At 39.7% G+C, this 21,214-nt stretch overlaps 1 long non-coding RNA gene across 1 annotated transcript in view; it reads left to right on the forward strand.

Moving 5' to 3' along the window:
- The window catches only part of LOC149690982 (uncharacterized), a 238,163-nt gene that overhangs the window by 215,471 nt on the left and 1,478 nt on the right, over window positions 1-21,214 (forward strand). The window lies entirely within an intron of this gene.

Below are 21,214 nucleotides of genomic sequence, written 5' to 3' on the forward strand. Positions count from 1 at the left end.
GGCTCTGCAATGCCGTTTTCAGGAAGGACCACCTAGCGCCAAATTCAATTGGAATTGTTCCACCTCACGGCTATAGAATGAAAGACCCTCAGTCTAAAGTAGCCATCGAGTGGTTGAGGTGGGAAGCCCATAAGCGCGGGGTCATTATTAAGTCGGCCTTTAACGGCTCGGAACCTAAAATTTTGAACATTAAAGTCGGCGGGCTTTTAGTAGACGATCTTGGCGCAGATCAAAAGGTCGTCTACCAATTCCAAGGTTGTTTTTGGCACGGGTGTAGAGCCTGTTTCCCGGTAAACAGAGACCTGGTTTTGCACGTTGACGTCACCCAAACTTTGCACTCCCGCTATACTGATACTTTGAACTGTAATAAGAGGCTTAGGGAGCTGGGGTATAAGGTAATCGAAATGTGGGAATGCGTATTCCACAAATTGAGGGAGCAAAAGCCAGAAATTAACACCTTTCTCTCTTCCATTCATGTCCAAATCGATGCGTGGGAACCACTTAATCCCCGTAACGCATTTTTCGGGGGACGTACTTCCGCTCTATGTCTTCATCACAAGGTTAAGCCGGGAGAGGAGATTCGATATGTCGACGTCACTAGTCTATATCCATGGTGTAACAAATACGGCAAACTACCTTACGGCCACCCTACGATCTTGACAGACAAATTCCCACCCATTAACGAGATTGAAGGTTTTATTAAACTGAATATCCTGCCCCTTCGTAACCTCTTCCACCCAGTTTTGCCCCAAAAGATCGGGGGGAAATTGTGCTTTGCCCTGTGTCAGCTGTGCGCTGAAAACAAATATCAGGGGGATTGCACACATTCCGACGAGGAAAGAGTTATTAGGGGGACGTTTGTGGCGGACGAAGTCCATTTAGCGGTTAGAAAGGGTTACGTGGTTGTTAAAATCCACGAAGCCTGGTCGAATAAAATATCTCAGTACGACCCCGTAACTAAATCAGGCGGGCTTTTTAACAATTACGTCAACTGCTTTCTGAAGCTAAAACAGGAAAGTAGCGGCTGGCCTTCTGACGTAGTAACCCAAGCGCAGAAAGATCAATACGTAGCCGAGTACTACGAAAAGGAGGGGGTAAAACTTGATCCTAGCTGTATCGAGAAGAACGCTGGCAAGCGTACCATCGCCAAACTGTGTTTGAATTCGTTTTGGGGCAAATTTGGTGAGAGGACTCGGCTTGACAAGGTGGAAGTCTTCGATGATCCACAGAAGTTCTTTAACTTGTTCCATGACCCAGCAATTGAGGTCAAGACGTTGATACCAGTTAGCGACGACATTTGCGTTGCTAAATGGTGTTATATCAACGAGATTGATCCAATTAATAAAAATGTTAGTGTTCCGATCGCAGCGTACACCACTGCCATGGCTAGGATTAAGCTTTATTCCTACTTAGAACGCTTGGGTGAGTCTGTTTTATATAGAGACACTGATTCGATACTGTACGTTTACACACCAGGGGGCGTAGAAATCGAAACTGGGAATTTCCTTGGTGAAATGACCAATGAGCTTGAAAAGTACCGACCCCAGGCCTACATCGAAGAAGATGCGAGTGGTGGATGTAAGAACTACGCATACCGAGTTGCGAACCCTGATACCGGATCGACAGCCGTCGAGATGAAGGTTAAGGGGTTCCGACTTAACCATACCACCAAAGAAATGGTTAACATGGATCGGTTAATGGGGCTTATATGCATTTACGAACCGCCTGCGGAACCAATCCAAGTACCAATCCCCAAGCAAATACGCCGAAAGGCTGATCACACTGTAATAAGTGTCGACCAGTCCAAGGTTTATAGAACTGTGGTGGATAAGGTAAGGTTAATTGAAGATTTCCGCACGCTACCTTACGGTTACCGAGTTTGAGCACATTCGACCGTATCTATTTCTGTGGGGGGTCTCTTCTTTTTTATTTATTTATTTATTTATTTATCTAGTCAGTCCCGGTGATATTTATTTATGTATATATTTATTTATCTAGTCAGCATGTATTTAGTCATTATATAAAGTCTAGTCATATTGTTTTTGATCAATATTATCAATTAGTCATTTTCGTCTCGGTGAAATGTCCTGTGATTAACTAATTTTTTCGTGAATGCTTCCTTAAATACCCTCATGTATTTTCGAAATTGCAATTGTTCATTTTTCGTGTCGATCTCGTCTATATATACATATATATATATACAAACATTTTACAATCTTTATCTCATTCGTTCGTTGAAAGTCAAAGGGTAAGGTCATGTATCCTTTCTACCATCCTTTTAACATGGTGATAGCAGACCCGTCTCAAAGCGGGAAACCTCAATTAGTTTTAAAAATATTAGAGAATAGGGAAGCCATGTTTTCCCCTAATATAAGCGAATTACATTGGTTCTACGGTGAATCGCAACCTTTTTTCGAAAGTTTGAGAAAATTTGTGGTTTTCAAACAAGGTATGCCAGATTTATCAGAGTATACAGGCGGTAAGCCTTGCCTTTTAATCATTGATGACTTGATGACCGAGAACAAAGGAGAAGTTGGTTCTCTTTTTACCAAGGGAACGCATCATCGCAACTTGAGTGTAATTTATATCGCCCAAAACGTATTTCATCGATCCAAAGACTCTAGAGATGTTTCTTTGAACGCTTATTATCTTATTCTTATGAAATCTCCTAGAGACAAATTGCAAAGTTCCATAATAGCTAGACAAATGTTTGCAGATAAATGGCGTTTCGCTGTCGACGCCTACCGGGACGCTACTAGTTTACCTTTCGGATATTTATTATTCGATCTACACCAAAGATGCCCCGAGAATCATAGACTTAGGACGGGAATATTTCCCGACAACCCTTGCGAAGTTTACATTCCCATATAATTTAATAATAGACGGGTGTTTAGCCATCTCTTCATTTAGTCACTATGCCTTATGCCGTAGGGTCGCAAAGAAATTTGCTCTCCGTTATTGCCAATTCTCCTCGAAAACAACGTAGGATCATATTACGTAACGCCAAGAAACCCTTAATTGACGCAATCTCAGAGTGTGTTGAAAATACCTTACACGGTAACGTTAAATTAAATAAAAGTCAGAAAGCTAGATTAGCTAGGCATTCAGCAAAACTTAGAAAAATTGCTAATAAGAGAATATCTTGGAAAACAAAACGTGATCTATTAGTTCAGGAGGGCGGTAGTTTCTTTTCTTTCCTTTTCCCTCTCGTTTCCTCTATTATCGGCGCCATAACAGGAGGTAGTCAGTAAAAAAAATGCAGTACGCTCAGAAAATGGTCCTTGTTCCTAGCTCTACCTTTAAAAACGACCCGTTCCCACACCCCCAACAACAGGTAGTTTCGGAATTGGACAATGAGACGAATGTTATTTTAGCTCGTAAAGATTTAGACGAAGCTTCAAAATGGCGCTTATACGAACAGACTCTACAAAGATATAATACTTTACATATTATCGCTAGGCAAACTATACCCACGGCTCCCAACCGACATCCAACTATTATAACTTGGCTTGGTTAGACGATATCCCCCTTAAATATATAGGGCATGTACAAAGTATCGTTGATCAGATGTCCACTACCCCTGAAAAGCTTAGGTGGACAGATAGTGGGGAAATTATAGTTAATGATGCAATAATACCAGGCTCTAATATTAGAGATATAGCTTTAGAATTTGTCAAGCCTTCCTCTAACAAAGACCCAAAACCTAGAGGTTTTTACGCATTTACAAACCTACTTTCTAGTTTTTACCCTCTAGCCTCGTATACAATACCCCAACAAATTAAAATCAAAAGAACTAGAGATAGTGTCAAGGCAGCAGCTAAAAAAATTAAAACCGAGTCTCCGAAATGGGCAGCGTACGTAAAATCTCCAAAATTTTAGAAGGTATCTACTTTAACCCTTCCCACCCCGCCAGTTTCGAGGGTGCTGAAAAATTATATTTAGCAGTGAAATTAAAGGGGATTAGTAAGAAACAAGTACTAGATTGGTTAAAAGGAAAAGACGCGTATTCTTTACATAAGAGAGTTTTTAGAAAGTTTAAAAGGAACCAGGTGGTTCGTAACTAACATAGGGGATCAATATCAGGCGGATTTGAACGACATGCGTTCTTTGAGTCAGTACAACGACGGGTACAAATACATATTAACCGTAATAGATTGCTTTAGCAGAAGAGCTTGGGCCGTACCTTCAAAATAAAAAAGCGGTGTTGAAACGGTTGAGGCCTTTAAGTCTGTCTTTAGTGAAAGGGTTCCTAGGAAGCTACAGACGGATAAAGGTACCGAATTTAGAAATTCCCAATTACAAGAATACTTAGGAGAAAGAATAGGAGAAAGGGGTTATATTTTTTACAACTGAGAATGACGATATAAAAGCGTGTATGGTAGAAAGATTAAATCAAACTTTAATGTCACGCATGTACAGGTATTTTACAGAAAAGAATACCAATAGATATATAGATGTTTTAGATGATCTGGTAAATGCTTACAATAACTCGGTGCATTCCGCGATAAAAATGACTCCTTTGGAAGTTACTGGAACCAATGTCCGTCAGGTTTTTGAAAATGTATACGGAAAGTACTTTAGCGAAAGGAAAGTTTACGGGAAAAATTAAAGCTGGGGGAATACGTCCGAGTAAGTAGAAATAAGATGATTTTTGAAAAAGGGTACGAGCGAACTTACACAATAGAGGTTTTTAAAATAGTGGGAAAAATAGAGAGACGCCCTCCGGTATTCAAAGTAAAGTGGCTAGGCTATCCCCCTTCTATGAATTCATGGATTCCGGCTAAAGATGCAGTCTCCCTTTTACCTAATGCTACCAAGCAACGCTAGCATGAAAATTTATGACAACAACAAGACGTCTTCGTACACTACCAAGTTGGCCCAGGCTATAGAGTTGATCGCTGATGACTGGGAGGTAGCTCTAGTAGAAGTTTTGTACCGAATGTCCTTTTTTAACATACCCAGTGAGGAAGGTCACGTGCAGGTGGTCTCGCATGAAAATAAAAAAGGTCGGGACGGAAAATCACAGCCTATTGTTAAAACCGAGGCCTTTATAGTTCCCGGGGGTTATTACAAATCATTACAAGCCCTCCTTAAACAAATAGCTTCCGGATTAAACGGCTTTCAGTACGGTTCAAAGTTTAAATTTGATTCGGACCCCCTCTCTGATTACATTTCTTTAACTATTCAACCTAACGGTATCTCGGCTCTTTCTCCCACTTTGAAAAGGATATTAGGATTAATACCCCAAAAGGCCAAAGTACGTCTTTCTCTTGCCCTTCAGATAAAACCAGCCAATCGTATAGAAGCTCTGTTCCCGCTAATTTAAATTATTATATTCCCGACCAATTGTTTATTTATTCCGATATAATAGCTAATGAATTTATAGGCGATACGGTAGCCCCGCTACTTCGTATAGTAGGCGTAGACAGCGAAAAACCTCACGGTTCGACTATAACTAAATCATTTAACTCTCCTCATTACGTTAAAGTTGCTAAACGTTACTTTGATTCTATAGACATTGATATAAGGAATAGTTTAGGCCAAGCCGCGTCATTCGAGTTTGGAACGTCGATCTGTAAACTACACTTTAGACCATGCCAAAACCCCAAACATTAGAGTCTCGTTGCGAGTATAGGAGGTATTATTTAGATCAGGTAGGGGGTGGAGGGGTGTCAAAAGTATTTGTCGGGACCCCCCACCAAAAAGGTCACGGTATAGGGAGCGCCCTGAAAGGGTTATTAAGATGGGCACGCCCCTTATTAATTAGAGGTGCAAAGTATCTGGCACCTAGAGCCATTAGTACGGGACAAAAGATTCTTGGTGACGTAATGCAAGGTCAGAATGTGAAAAGTGCCGCGAAAAAGAGATTGCAGGAAACTTATGAGAACATGACTGCTGCACAGCAAGGTTCAGGATTAAAGATAAAGAGACGCAAAGTTAAACGCCTATCAGTTTATCACCGTCATTCAAAGCAGACGCCACGCGATATATTTAGCTCCTGAAAAAAATCATGTTTTCTCTCCAAGCTCTTAAGAGTGAATTGGACATTTTTGCCCCTGTGCCGGTTCAAACTAGTGTCGAACATGCTCAAGGTGTATGGGCCAAACCCTTGGCGGCCATTGGTGATAGCTCTACCCTCGAATACCTCATCTCGGGCAATGGAGATAGCTACATCGATGTAGCCCACACCATGCATTACAACAAATTCAAAATCACCAACGAAGATGGAAGTGATCTTCCGGATGCCGCCATGGTAGCTTTCGTGAACAACGCTGGCCATGCATTGTGGAGAACTTGCGATGTTTTCTTGAACAATACCAGAGTTTCTTCAGCCGCTCAAAACTACGCCTTCACTTCATTTATCGAAACTGTCTCAAATTACGGACCCGCGGCCAAAAAATCTCAACTCATGATGGCCGGATGGGAAAAAGGACGAAGCCGGAATGTTCGACGACTTTTCAAATAAAGGTTTCGTCGTTCGAATGGCTAAAACTGCTAAATCGGCCGTGATTGAATTTTTTACACCAGTGTTTAGCGACGTGTTTAATATTCCCGAATATCTCTTAAACGGGGTGGACCTTAAAGTCGTGTTTACTCGCAACAAGGACGAGTTTGCCTTATTGTGTGAAGGAACAGCCACTCTCAAAAACTGTAAAGTCAAGATACTAGACGCTGCACTCGCGGTACGTAAAGTTAAACTCAGTCCTAAAATATTGTTAGCGCATGATGCAGCGCTTAATAACGGTACTGCCAAATATAATTTTACGCGGACCGAACTTAAAACTAAAACTATCTCTACCGGAAGTAGCACCGAGAGTTTTAACAATATATATCTAGGCCCTCAGCCTAATCGTGTCATTATAGGAATAGTGTCCAACGCGGCGTTCAAGGGCAGTTACACTCTGAATCCCTTTAACTTTAAAACTTGGGATTTAAATTTTTTGTCTCTGTACCTCGATAACGAACAAATGCCCTCGAAACCGTTGACGCCTGATTTCGGTAAAAACTTGTATATACAAGCTTATCAAACATTGTTCGCGGGCACGGGTATTCATTATAAAGACGACGGTAACGTTATTACTCCCAACGAGTTTGCCAACAGGTTAACTCTCTACGCTTTTGATCTGACACCGGACCTATCTGCTAGCGAAACAAACCACTGGAACCCCGTTAAGCAAGGACAATTAAGATTGGACATGGGATTCGCTAAACCTTTGCCCGAAGCCGCAGTCTGCATTGTATACGCCGAATTTCAAAGCATGATTCAAATCGAAAGCTTTCCTAAAAGCTTTTACCACAAATCGAAAAATTAACGATATGAAAATTGCTAAACAGTATCAAAATCATATACGGCGACTAAAAAAGTGTAAAAGGAGCTTATTAACAAACCGCGTGGTTGCCTGGTGGTAATGCGTCCAGCTCTGTGTTGTTTCAACAACATTTAGTTTCCATTCCAGGGTTCGACTTCCTACCAACGGCGCTCTATTAGTCCGGTATAGAAAAAAAAACATCTTCAGATACGGCTTGAATCAAGTTTAAGGAGGAGGTTTTTTAAATATTTAACTAATTTATTATTAATTTAACTTAATTATGTATGTTATTATCACGCTACTTGTTTTTTGATATAAAATCTGATTGTAATAATAATAAGCCTAGAATAACCTAGCATAAGCCTATCTTGCAGGATCTAATATAGCATAAACCAACCAGGATCTACAATAGCATAAGCCTATCCCTACAGGTACAAGCCACGTGACGTCATTAAAAATTAGCTGTGACGTCAACAAGAAAAACACCACCAGGTGGCTCAAAAATTCAAATTTCCCGCCAACAAAGACACGTGACGTCATCAATTACTCCCCCATCTCCTCCCCTCCAACAACAACACGTGACGTCATCAATTCCCCCTCACATCCCCCCCAACCCCAGGGATAGCCTTATAACCCAGGTTTTACCCCCTTCCTTCCCCCCTTAAAACCTAGGTTATAAGGCTATCCTTACTCTCTTACAACACTTAAATGTTTTGCAAAAGTTCAATGTACATTGAAAACTGAAATAGTTGAAAATGTGTCCGAGTCGGGACCACTTCTGATAGAACAAAACTAGAGTTGCATACTTTTTCGAAGGCTTCTTGTACCATTTTTGAGAGCGACGTGCAATATTGCATACCCTCTTAATTTTATCTAACATTTAAATATTTTCCAAAAGTTCAATGTACATTGAACACTGAAATAGTTGAAAATGTGTCCGAGTCGGGACCACTGATAGAATAAAAGCAAAGTTGCATAGACTTTTGGAGGCTTCTTAGACCACTCTTGAGCGCGACGTGCAATATATGAATTTGTAACTGTATATCCTCTTAATTTTATGTAACATTTAAATATTCTGCAAAAGTTCAATGTACATTGAAAGATGAAATAGTTGAGAGTGTGTCCGAGTCGGGACCACCTCTGATAGAAATAAACTAGAGTTGCATAGATTTTCGAAGGCTCCTTGGACCATTCTAGAGGGCGACATGCAATATATGTATCTGTAACTGTATATCCTCTTAATTTTATATAACATTTAAATGTTTTGCAAAAGTTCAATGTTCATTGAACACTGAAATAGTTGAAAATGTGTCCGAGTCGGGACCACCTCTGATAGAATAAAAGCAAAGTTGCATAGATTTTAGAACGCTTCTTAGACCATTCTTGAGTGCGACGTGCAATATTGCGAACCATCTTAATTTTATATCACATTTAAATATTTTGCAAAAGTTCAATGTACATTGAAAGATGAAATAGTTGAGAGTGTGTCCGAGTCGGGACCACCTCTGATAGAAATAAACTAGAGTTGCATAGATTTTCGAAGGCTCCTTGGACCATTCTAGAGCGCGACATGCAATATATGTATCTGTAACTGTATATCCTCTTAATTTTATATAACATTTAAATGTTTTGCTAAAGTTCAATGTACATTGAAAACTGAAATAGTTGAAAATGTGTCCGAGTCGGGACCACCTCTGATAGAACAAAACTAGAGTTGCATACTTTTTCGAAGGCTTCTTGTACCATTCTTGAGTGCGACGTGCAATATTGCATACCCTCTAAATTTTATATAACATTAAATATTTTCCAAAAGTTCAATGTTTATTGAAAACTGAAATAGTTGAGAATGTGTCCGAGTCGGGACCACCTCTGATAGAACAAAACTAGAGTTGCATAGTTTATCGAAGGCTTCTTGTACCCTTCTTGAGTGCGACGTGCAATATTGCGAACCCTCATAATTTTAAATAACATTTAAATGTTTTTCAAAAGTTCAATGTACATTGAAAACTGAAATAGTTGAAAATGTGTCCGAGTCGGGACCACCTCTGATAGAACAAAACTAGAGTTGCATACTTTTTCGAAGGCTTCTTGTACCATTCTTGAGTGCGACGTGCAATATTGCATACCCTCTAAATTTTATATAACATTAAATACTTTCCAAAAGTTCAATGTTTATTGAAAACTGAAATAGTTGAGAATGTGTCCGAGTCGGGACCACCTCTGATAGAACAAAACTAGAGTTGCATAGTTTTTCGAAGGCTTCTTGTACCCTTCTTGAGTGCGACGTGCAATATTGCGAACCCTCATAATTTTAAATAACATTTAAATGATTTTCAAAAGTTCAATGTACATTGAAAACTGAAATAGTTGAGAAAGTGTCCGAGTCGGGACCACCTCTGATCGAATAAAAGCAAAGTTGCATAGATTTTCCAACGCTTCTTAGACCATTCTTGAGCGCGCCGTGCAATACATGTATCTGCAACTGTATATCCTCTTAATTTTATGTAACATTTAAGCATTTTGCTAAAGTTCAATGTACATTGAAAACTGAAATTGTTGAAAATGGGTCCGAGTCGAAACCACCTCTGATAGAACAAAACCAAAGTTGCATAGACTTTTGGAGGCTTCTTAGACCACTCTTGACTGTGACGTGCAATATATGTATTTGTAACTGTATACCCTCTTAATTTTATATAACATTTAAATGTTTTGCAAAAGTTCAATGTACATTGAAAACTGAAATAGTTGAAAATTTGTCCGAGTCGGGACCACTTCTGATAGAACAAAACCAAAGTTGCGTAGATTATCGAAGGCTTCTTGTACCATTCTTGAGTGCGACGTGCAATATTGCATCCCTCTTAATTTTATTTAACATTCAAATATTTTGCAAAAGTTCAATGTTTATTGAAAACTGAAATAGTTGAGATTGTGTCCGAGTCGGGACCACCTCTGTGTGATTGGTATGAATCCTCCTAGTCTTTTAACTATGTATAAAATTAATGGAAAGTTTTTGGCAAGTTAATTTCATTATTTTAATCTTGTTTTATCATAATTCATTAAAATATTGTTGTCTGGCCATTTCACTATACCTTTAATAACTCCACCTAAGAACATGAACAAAGTCTTTCTAAAACCCTTTCAGTTGAAATGTCTAATGATTGAATGTCGCAATGGAAATTCTTGGGTGCCCCTGAGTAGTTTTTATATTAACTTAGGAAATTCTACGACATTCTGGGCATAAGATCACAATCCTAAAATGGAATCCTCTTACACATTTTTAAAACTTTGACAATCAGCTTGAGATGTCAAATTTAAACTTGATAAGACGAAAGTACATTGTTCTCAAAGTTTACTACTGAACTTTTCAGAAATTAATAATATTTTATAAAATATTTGTTTTAAAATGGTCTATTATAAATTTAAAGTACCACATTAAGATTATTTATAATTAATAATTTTAGCTAGGTGCATCGAGTTAGGCTTTCTTAAATAGTTCATAAGAGGCGTTCGTAATAGAGCTATATCAGTTGAAGGTGGGAAACGTCACAGTTGGGCCTGCCAATAAACGGAGCCGGTTTTCACCCTCCCTCCGTGCGGGCCGCTGAAGAACTCTATGCTAAATTTCCCACACAATATGGCGCCTTGGCGGGGTCTAGCGAAACCGCGCCTCAAAATCTCTCCTTTCCCCCCGAATTGAAATAGCTCTATACCCCATGAAAGCAAGGACTTGTATAATTTACATGCACACCGTAATACATTTTCTTTATACTCCTATCCCTCTCTATGTAAGTCAATTTGCACGCTTGTCGGAATGAAATGAATTCCGTTCCGCAGGACACTTCCATTTTGAATTTAATAAGGTTGATAGGGTAAAAAATTGTGCTAATGAAGGCCCCAATTAGCGCCCCACTAATAAAATGTTCAACTGAGTTAGCTAGCCACGTTTCCTTCAGGAAAGACATCTTTTATTGAGGATTTTAAACCGAGGAAAATGACGTTGCTCGGCCCATTTCGCATTAAAATTGGAGTCAACCCTCAATACTATTCTTTAAAACCATAAACTCTAGGTTCCTGGAATGCGTGAAACGTGTTCTTGAATTGACTGTGATATTTTTGGTCTTGTAAAAGGGTTTGAACTCGTTCTAAAGGACTTAAGATGGCTTCTGTTGACCTTGCTAATAAAGCTGCCATAGTTAATGACACCGGAGGTGGTATATTGGGAAAATGGTGTTTTAGAAACCGCCCATATTCGTAATAAGTCCCAAACATGACAGACATTGAAACAAGTTTTTGGATTAAGGGTGGTAGACACCCTCTCTAAAGGTTTTGTATACCTTCTTTACGTATCTGGTTAAAAGCGTATTGCATGTCTATGCCGTGTAACATTTGCCTGAACATTATTTTGTAAATAGGGAAAGTTACGGCAATGTTCATGAAGCCCGAGCCCCCGCCACAAAAGAATTCAGCAATTGCCTGATCTCTTGGCTTCCTCGGACGGTCAAATTCATTGGCATATTTTTGCTCCATGGATGTCTACAATTTAGCAAAGAGTAACTCAGTCAATATATATTGAAAATATTTATAATCTCCTCAACTTACTGAGAAGGCACAACTAAAATATATTCTCAAATTTGAAGTTTGAAATTCAAGTTGACCCAGTAAGTGATTATTTTTAACTAAAGACCCGCGGCACCCGCCAAAGCAGCCAAGGCTTAGAGTTTAAAGAGACAGTATACAGAGCAAGTTCCCTCTCTCAAAGATTTCGAATCCACCTTATTCCCTTTCGCCTGAAGGATAGCCCCCTGGATCACCGACTCGCGGACGCAGGCTGCAGAGATTTACCGTTTGAACGTGATCCAGCGCTAGCGGCTCTCTGATTGGATAATCTATTTGAGCGACAAGCTCCCGCAGCCAACACGGGGGAAGCGTCCGAGTCGCTGTCCGTCACAAGGGGTGCATTGTTTCGATTGCGCCACATTGTAAAACTGATTCAAACTGGTTTATCGGAGGTAAAAAGTCAGCACTAACCCATAAGCCTAAAAGTCCGATCCTAAAGACTTCGGCTCTAAGACTAGGCTATGCAATATATTAAATTAATTTAATCTAACCTAACACTCGAAATATTTGTTTCCTGGCAAGCTTGCCAATTATTTATCCCCTATAACTGATTGGCTTAAAAGCTGTGGTTACCAGGTCAAGAAACAACGGAGACCAAAATTTAGGTTGCATATAATGATCTCTTTGTTATCCAGGTTCGTTAGGGTAGTTGTTTTTATACACAATAATAATTTTGGTGTTAGTAATAATAATTTATGATAATGACTATTTGCATATGTAGAGTGATATAAATTATGGGAAACGCCAGTAGGGAATGTCCGTACTAAATAAATGAAACACTTACAGGATGGCAAACTAGCTTAGTAGAGCTACTAGAACTAGGCGTGGCTTGGGTATCCTGAGTAGTTGCGGTCATACCTCGAGAATTATCACTTCTGGAAGGAATGTAGCAATTGAAACCCGTCTAATTGATACAGGAAATTGGCCGCTTCTGCAAAATTACCACTAAATCGAATATCCGGATTTAATACCTTAGCGCCTTGTGAAATGTTTAAAGCTATAATAGCATTCAATCTGTTCGTGGTACTGGAAGCTACATTAGTAGACACTAGCTCTGTTAATGCAGTAAGCTTAGCGTTTAACAAAGGTACAGAACCCCGACTTATTACTGGTAAAGTTCCTTGAGGAACAAAATGTGAAGGACCAGAAGTTGTTGGTGGCCTAACACTGAGGAAATGTTCCAAATTGGTGATATTTTACCAAATCGAATTGTGGAAGGATAAATACTTGTGGTAACCACAGGTTGTTGTCCTACCACTTAAGTAGTACTGGTTATAGGCGTAGTACTAACGTTCACATAAGAGCTAGGCACACTAACATTGGCAGCGTATTAGTGGTAAGCCTTGGTTGTGAAGGCGCAAGAGAAAAGGGGTTGAAACCTGTCTGTATAGTACTAAACCTAATTTGCAGTACTCTAGAATTAATATTAGAAAACGGATAACCAGTTTGACTTACAGAAACAGGCAGAGTGGATATTGTTGGTGGTGAGATGCTCGAAACAATAGGGTCAGTGAGGCGCAACTGGCTAAAACGCGCGGCTTATTCACTTTGTGAAGTGCTTTATTCCAACAATGCGCGTCTAGCTGCGATTTGAGATATCACGGATTTGAAACATGTTATTTTTTTGGGATCTTGAAATATCAGGGATTTGAAATCCGGTTTTTTGGCTAATAGGAATATCAGGGATTTGAAACCCGGTAATTTTGGGAGACTGGGAATATGAAAGATTGAAACCCGTTCTTTTTGGGAGACTGGGAATATGAAAGTTTTGAAACCCGGTCTTTTTGGGAAACTGGGAATATCTGACATTTGATACCCGGTTTTTTGGGAGACATGGGAATATCGGATATTTGAAACCCGGTCTTTTTTGGAGACTGGGAATATAAAAGATTTGAAACCCGGTCTTTTTGGGAGACTGCGAAAATCTGGCATCTGAAACCTGGTTTTTTTGGGAAACTAGGAATATCTGACATTGAAACCCACTTTTTTTGGGAGACATGGGAATATCTGACATTTGAAACCTGCTTTTTTTGGAGACATGGGAATATCTGGCATTTGAAATCCGGTTTTCTTTGGTAAACTGGGACTATCGGGCATTTGAAATCCGGTTTTTTTGGGGGGGAAATTGGAGTATCGGGCATTTGAAATCCGGTTTTTTTGGGGAAATGGGAGTATCGGGCATTTTAAATCCGGCCTTTTTGGGGGGAAAATGGGACTATCGGGCATTTTAAATCTGGTTTTTTTAGGGGAAAAATGGGATTATCGGGCATACTAAAAATGCTACCAATCATCCACAAATGAAAAAGAAAACCCCAAAATTGTTCTCAACTGCCTTACGTAGGAAAGCCTACTTCCACCGGAAATTCAAAAGGACTCAAAGTCCCTTAGCCCATCATAAATATACATTACAGCGCATTTTAGTCAAGAAATTTGCTCAAGCGGGTCAGAGACTCACACTCTTGATAAAGGGTCCTAGATGGTCCATGTGTAATGAATGGAACGGCTCCCCCACCTTGTCTATCGGATGCAAGTGGCCTTGTCCTTTCCCCGACGGCTGCTTCCGATACAAGCATTCCAAGCAGGATGCTATATATCTGTGGACATAGTTCTTCATAGCCGGGAACCAAAGGTCTTCTTTAATTTTGGCTAGCGTTTTATGCAACGCAAAATGAAAGATGTCATCGTGGCACTTCCTCGTTACCTGTCATCTCGCTCGTTGCGGGACTACCCATGGTAGTTTGGACTCTCCTCGCCTTTCATTGCCAGTTCTTCGGAATACTCGACCATTCTTCAGTACGAATTCCGCTTGTATACGTTTGTCCTCTTTCATTAGACTCGCCTTCTTCTCTAGCGACTCTTTCAAGAGCTTGATTTTGCCATCCTCCAGTTTCGCAGTTACCAACCAGTTGTCGAAGGTCAACTCGGTACTGAAGATTCCGAGGCCATCTACCGTTTCCGTTTCTTCAGCATCTTCGTAAGGGGCGCGACTAAAAGCGTCGACGTGGTTCATCTTACTTCCTGGCCGATGGATTGCTTAAAATGTATAATCTTGAAGTTTTAGCCACAACCTTCCGATTCTTGGGACCAGGTCCTTCTTCGCCCTTGTACATCTGACGGAGTTACAGTCCGTGATGACTTTGAATTCCCTCCCTATCAAAAAGGTTCGAAATCTTTCCAGCGTCCATACAATCGCCAGTGTTTCTAGTTCATAGGAGTGGTAATGTTGCTCGTCTTTGGTAGTCGCCCGGCTGGCATAATGAATAGGGTGGTAACTCCCGTCAGTCCCCTCCTGTAGCAAGATCCCTCCAATTCCGATCTTGCTGGCATCCGTATGGACCTCTGTTCGGGCTTCATGACTGAAAAGACCCAACACGGGTCTCCTCGTGAGATCGTCCTTCAGCGTGTTAAATGCTTGTTTTTGACTTTCAGCCCATGCCCATGTCGCTTCCTTACGTAGGAGATATGACAGTGGTGACGCTTTGACAGCAAAATCCTTTATGAACCTTCGGAAGTAACTGCAAAGACCCAGAAACCGTCGTAGCTCATGGATGTCACCGGGTTTCGGGTAATTCTTCACGCAAGATATCTTCTTTTGGCCCGGCCTGATTCCTCGTTCGCTGATTTCATAGCCCAAGTATTCAATCTCGCCATGGAAGAAGAAGCATTTCTTAAGATTGAGTGTCAAATTTGCCTTCCGGAAAACTTCCAAAATTTGCCTTAGGTGGTCAAATCCTTCTTCGATCGTGGCGGAAGGTACCAACACATCATCCATGTAGGCTTATGCAATCGTAAATCTTAGCGGTCCCAAGACAGCGTTCATCATGCGCTGCAACACGGCAGGGGCATTACATAACCGCCCATATTCGTAATAAGTCCCAAACATGACAGACATTGAAACAGGTTTTTGGATTAAGGGTGGTAGACACCCTCTGTAAAGGTTTTGTATACCTTCTTTACGTATCTGGTTAAAAGCGTATTGCATGTCTATGCCGTGTAACATTTGCCTGAACATTATTTTGTAGATAGGGAAAGTTACGGCAATGTTTATGAAGCCCGAGCCCCCGCCACAAAAGAATTCAGCAATTGTCTGATCTCTTGGCTTCCTCGGACGGTCAAATTCATTGGCATATTTTTGCTCCATGGATGTCTACAATTTAGCAAGTAACCCGGAAATCCACTTTAAGGGTGAGTAGTGAAGCTGAAGTTAGTTTTGAAACTCTGTGATCAAGTGGGCTATGCTCAGGATCAGAGTGGCTAACAGTGCGCCTATTTTTAGGCATAGCCTATTCGAGCACGCGATCAACGACACAAGCTACTCAAGAGCAGCTGCCAGCTTGTGTCAGTAATTCCGACTTCCATTTGTGATTAAAGACATAAAGGAGTGTCTTGTAATGAAAACCAATCTATGGTTTAAGATAATTGAGGTCAAAGGCTCCCTCATAAAATGCCTATGGCTAAGATCACTCAAATCAGTTTTCCAGGAGTTCTTATTGTTATAAATATAAGCAAACTATTTAGTTTCAATATAATTTTATCTAAGTTACTTATAAATATCCAGAGCGAGTGAAGCGAGCACCACAAATTTGAGGCTGTAGTCAAATCTTAGACACATTTTCTGGACACCCTGATGCTGTTACCCAGACTTTCAATTTTCCTCCATAATATATTTCCCTGGCATTAAAAGGCCTGTTTAGACAACACCCTTTTTCTAGCTACTCTCACTGTGCTGACTTCACCAGCCTCTAGAAAACGCACTGTTCACATGGCAAAATTTTCTCATTGTTGATCTCGGGAACGCGAGAAAAACTTTACAATCCTGGTCACATAAGGGTACCTTTCACATTTATAGAATCCGAATAGCCTACTGTTGACCTTAAATGAAGCCCTCCCTCTCCAAAATGGTTACTTGAGATGGGTACTTAAAACAGTACTTACAGGTTTAACAATGTTGAACAGATGACTTCGATTTGTCTTGTAGTTGATCCAAAGAAGCCACAAGTTGGTTGAGATGATACAAATTATTTAATAATAATAATAAAAAGCTTTTTATTGGAAACACCGTCTCAGTTTACACTGATTTTCAGCCAGGTCCAGATTAATTTAATTTACATTAGGAATTAAATATGTGAATCATAAAAATTCAAGTTAGTTTACATTTGGATTTAAGTTTACATACTGTTAAAGAAAATATTGAGTTTGTTTGTAAAATTAAGTAGTTGTTTTTCAATTTTTATGTCATGTGGTAGGCTATTCCATTCTTTAACTCCTTTGACTATTGTTCTCTTGTCTCTTAGGCTAGTCATGAGCTTAGGGACAGTAAAGTCTGTGTCACTACCTCTGGTATGGTATTTTCTTTTATCATTGATCATGAAGAGTTCAGTGATGTAATCCGGAACTTGATTGTTCATTGCCCTAAACATTAATTGTAGTAAACTGATTTTATATTTAATATCAAGGGGTGAGAAGTTCGCATTCTTCCGTGCTATGGTAGCTGAGGACCGTTTTGGTGCCTTAGTTAAAAATTTAGCTAAGTAGTTTTGTAGAGTCTGTAAGCATTTTAGCTTAGAGGCGGTAGCGTTATTATAAAATATGGAGCCATAGTCAAAAAGGGGTTGTATTATACCATTGATGATTAACTAACCGCAAAGCTTTATCGTTAACTGCGTTTTGAATAGGTCTCAGTATCCAGATTCTTTGTTTTATTTTCTTTTGGACATATGCAATATGTTCTTGCCATTGTAGGCCTTCATCAATCCACACTCCCAGATATTTTAAGGATTTTACTCGCTCAATATGTCCTCCATTAATGCTTGTGATGTTCATTATGAGCGACTTTTTATGTTTTTTTGGGGCAAACAACATAACTTTGGTTTTTGCCTTATTAATTATTAGGCCTCTTTGCTGTAAGTTGTACTCTAATGTTTTAAGGTCTGACTCCATCTGTTCGATGGCTTATGAAGGATTTGCATTCGATGTTGTAGTCGCATTGTCGTCCGCATAATCGTTGACTGTCGAGAACTTTTGATTATCATGAATTTTACGAGTATAAATATTGAATAGAAGCGGACCAAGCACACTCCCCTGCGGAACTCCATATTTAACTGTCTTTTTAGTCGATTTTTCACCTTTGTATTGTACGTATTGCTGGCGGTTTTCCAGGTATGATTCAATCCATTTTATCGCTGTCTCTCTAATCCCACAATCTTTCAAGTCATTTATGAGGGTTATGTGTGATACCGTATCAAAAGCCTTTGACAGATCGACAAATAGTACCACAACAAATTGATTTCTGTCCAGTCGTACTATAATGTCTTCATACAAGTTTAGGATTTCAGTTGTAGTTTAGTATCCCGGGCGGAAACCAGACTGTAGCTTAAATAGGAGTTTATTTGCGTTTAGATGTGCATAAAGTTGCTTGTTAACAATTTTCTCGCAGACCGTTTCTGGGGTATCGAGTATCGATAGTGGACGATAATTTGATGGGTCTTTAGGGTCCCCGGCTTTAAACGCAGGAATGACTCTGGCTATTTTCCATTGCGTAGGGAATATTCCTGTATTGAAGGACAGGTTAATTAGTTCTGAGATATACTTTGATGTGATGGCCGCCGTATTTTTGATAATTGCCGATGGGATCCCATCTTCTCCTTCAGCCCTGTTCGTCTTAATTTTTTTGATTATGTCAAATATCTCCATTTCGGATGTGTCGTCAAATTTTGTTCGTTGCGGTATCCTACCATCGCTATTGGAGACATGTACGGGATCGTCTTCACTGAGACTCAGGGCGAGCTCAGTACCTTTATCCTCAAACAAGGTGTCTACCATCTCAATGAAGTGTAAATTGAGGGCTTCCACGATGTCCTTATCTTTTGAATAATTAATGTTACTTCTTGTGATTTCCTTTATATCTGTACTTTTTTTGCCTTTTATGTATGACTTAAGCACTTTCCATGTAGCTTGTTTGAAACTGTCGTTCCAGACAGTTTCGATATTTGGTTAATAAAGTAGGTTTTTTTCGATTCTCTAATGTCCTTATTTACCATGTTTCTCTGCCTCGAATATAGGGATTTATAAGTGTTACCAATTTCAGGGTTTTTAGATTTCGTTTTATAGACAGTTCTAAGATGAATTGATCTTTTAATCGTACTGATAATCCAGGGGGCATTAGTAACGGAGACAAATTTCTTCTTTTTAGGGGCGTGTTTATCCAGGTTGGATATCATAATGTTTTTAAAAGCATCAGTTAGTGTGTTTGGATGATAAGGGACTACGTAAATCTTTAAATTATTCTTAAGGTCAGCTACAAAGTTTATAGGATTCATTTGGTTATATAGTCTAACTTCAGCACTTTCTTTAACAATTTTTGGGCATTTACGTTTACGTGTGGCTAGCGTCATATCATGGTCCGAGTAACTGATTGGAACCACTTTGGTATCTACGATTCGGTCAGGGAAATTAGTATATATATGGTCTATGAGTGATTCAGTGGATGCGGTTATTCTGGTTGGTTGATCAACCATTTGTTTAAACTCACATAATGTTGTTAGAAGCAGTCTTGACTTTGGCTCGCGCTTAGTCTTATTGGTATCACAGTTGGTATCACCTATTATAATCATTTCACAGTTGTTTGTTCGTGTTAATTCGTCTATCTGTTGTCTTAGATCTTTGATGGTGGCTTCATAGTTCATAGCAGGGGGAAGATATACAATCCCAATTATCAGTCTCGGGACATAACGTTCCTTAATGCGTAGCCATAATTTTTCTAAGGAGGAGCCTGGAATAGGGTCGCACTGTGTTTTGATTACCTCGACATCATATTGGTTTGCTATATATGCGCAAATTCCTCTTGCTCTACCAACTCTGTCACTTAATAATAATAATAATCTAAGCTTTTGTCTATGAAGGGATATCCACACTAAGCCTGTGGCTTGTTTACAGGTGGGTCCCTTTACAATGCATAGACGGGTGGTGGCTAGCCCTTATGCCACAGTTAACCTACAGCGCCCTATACTAACTATTACCGTTAACCTTTGCAAGTTTTGATGGAAAGGAGAAACTTCTTATTAGGTTGTAGCCATTAATCTGATATATTAAGTCAGGGGCCTCTATATTCATCCAGGTTTCTGACACACCCAAAATTTTAATATTGTGTTCTGTTAGGGTTAGATACAAGTCCTCCATTTTTTATTGATTGCTTGAATGTTTAAGTGTCCGATTATCATTTTGTTGTTTTTAATGGGAATTTGACTTTGTACAGGAGGAGGTCATACGGATGATTGGTTTAGGGAGATGTGTATATCAGCTGATGGCAATTTGTGTCTACGTATTAGTATTCCTAGAGGCCAATTGGTTTTGGTTAAAACTTTGGTATCATCACAACGTGAGCATTGAATTTTATAGGATTTACTCCATTTTGTTTCCTTATCAGGTGTGATGTTTTTTACCTCGATTCCCAATTGTTCTAGATGCTCATTGACCTCCATAGTAGTCGTTTCTGCTGTGAAGTTTGAGATTACAAAAGTTGAGTCTGGTTGTGCTGAGGGCAACCCATCATCATTTCCACTAGAACCCCAGACTTTAGAACTATTTGATCTTGGTTTACTTACTATGGCGCACGAGCCCGTTGGCCAAAGTTCGATTGTAATATGAAATTTCTCTGTATGTCTTGGTTCTTGGCCGATAGTCTAACTCCATATATTTCAATACCCTTCGCTTCTTAGAATGTAGATAATATAGCTTCTGTAACATCCTTGGAACAATTTCCAATGTAATAGGTTTCTGAATTAGCTATCGCCATTATTTTGAAAGGTGTGACGGCATTTGATTTTTCCGCCAATTGCTTGTTTTTAGGCTTAGTGGGTGGTTTTTTGTCATTTGTATGACCACTCATACTAGAGTTCTGAGGCAGATGCGAAATCGTGGCACCCATCTTGGTGTTCTTGTAGAGATTGGTGTATGATTTTTTAACAAAGGTATTTTCACTAGCTGTTTACGTGGTTATGGGGTGGGGTCTGTAGCTTGCATGTTTTGGAATTAAAGGAGCTAAAATATCTCTTTCGTCGCCATGACCATTGTCATTATTTACTGTGACAGGATTCTTATTTTCCAAAATTTCTAAGTTTTGTTCTTTGACTGAATTTACTGCGGCAGTTAGGTATCTGACCTCATAGGTCATGGATATTTTTTACCAGCGTTGTTAGGGTGAGGAGTATCTTATCTAGAGTGGGATATAGACCGAGTGGGGAAAGGTGAAGCCCCGCCCATTGACATGCGCGGTAACCACTGGATGT

This window comes from Phalangium opilio, unplaced genomic scaffold (genome assembly GCF_054372755.1).
Source record: "Phalangium opilio isolate 3A_F unplaced genomic scaffold, DU_Popi_V2 ptg000026l_1, whole genome shotgun sequence".
NCBI classification, from domain to species: Eukaryota; Metazoa; Arthropoda; class Arachnida; order Opiliones; family Phalangiidae; genus Phalangium; species Phalangium opilio.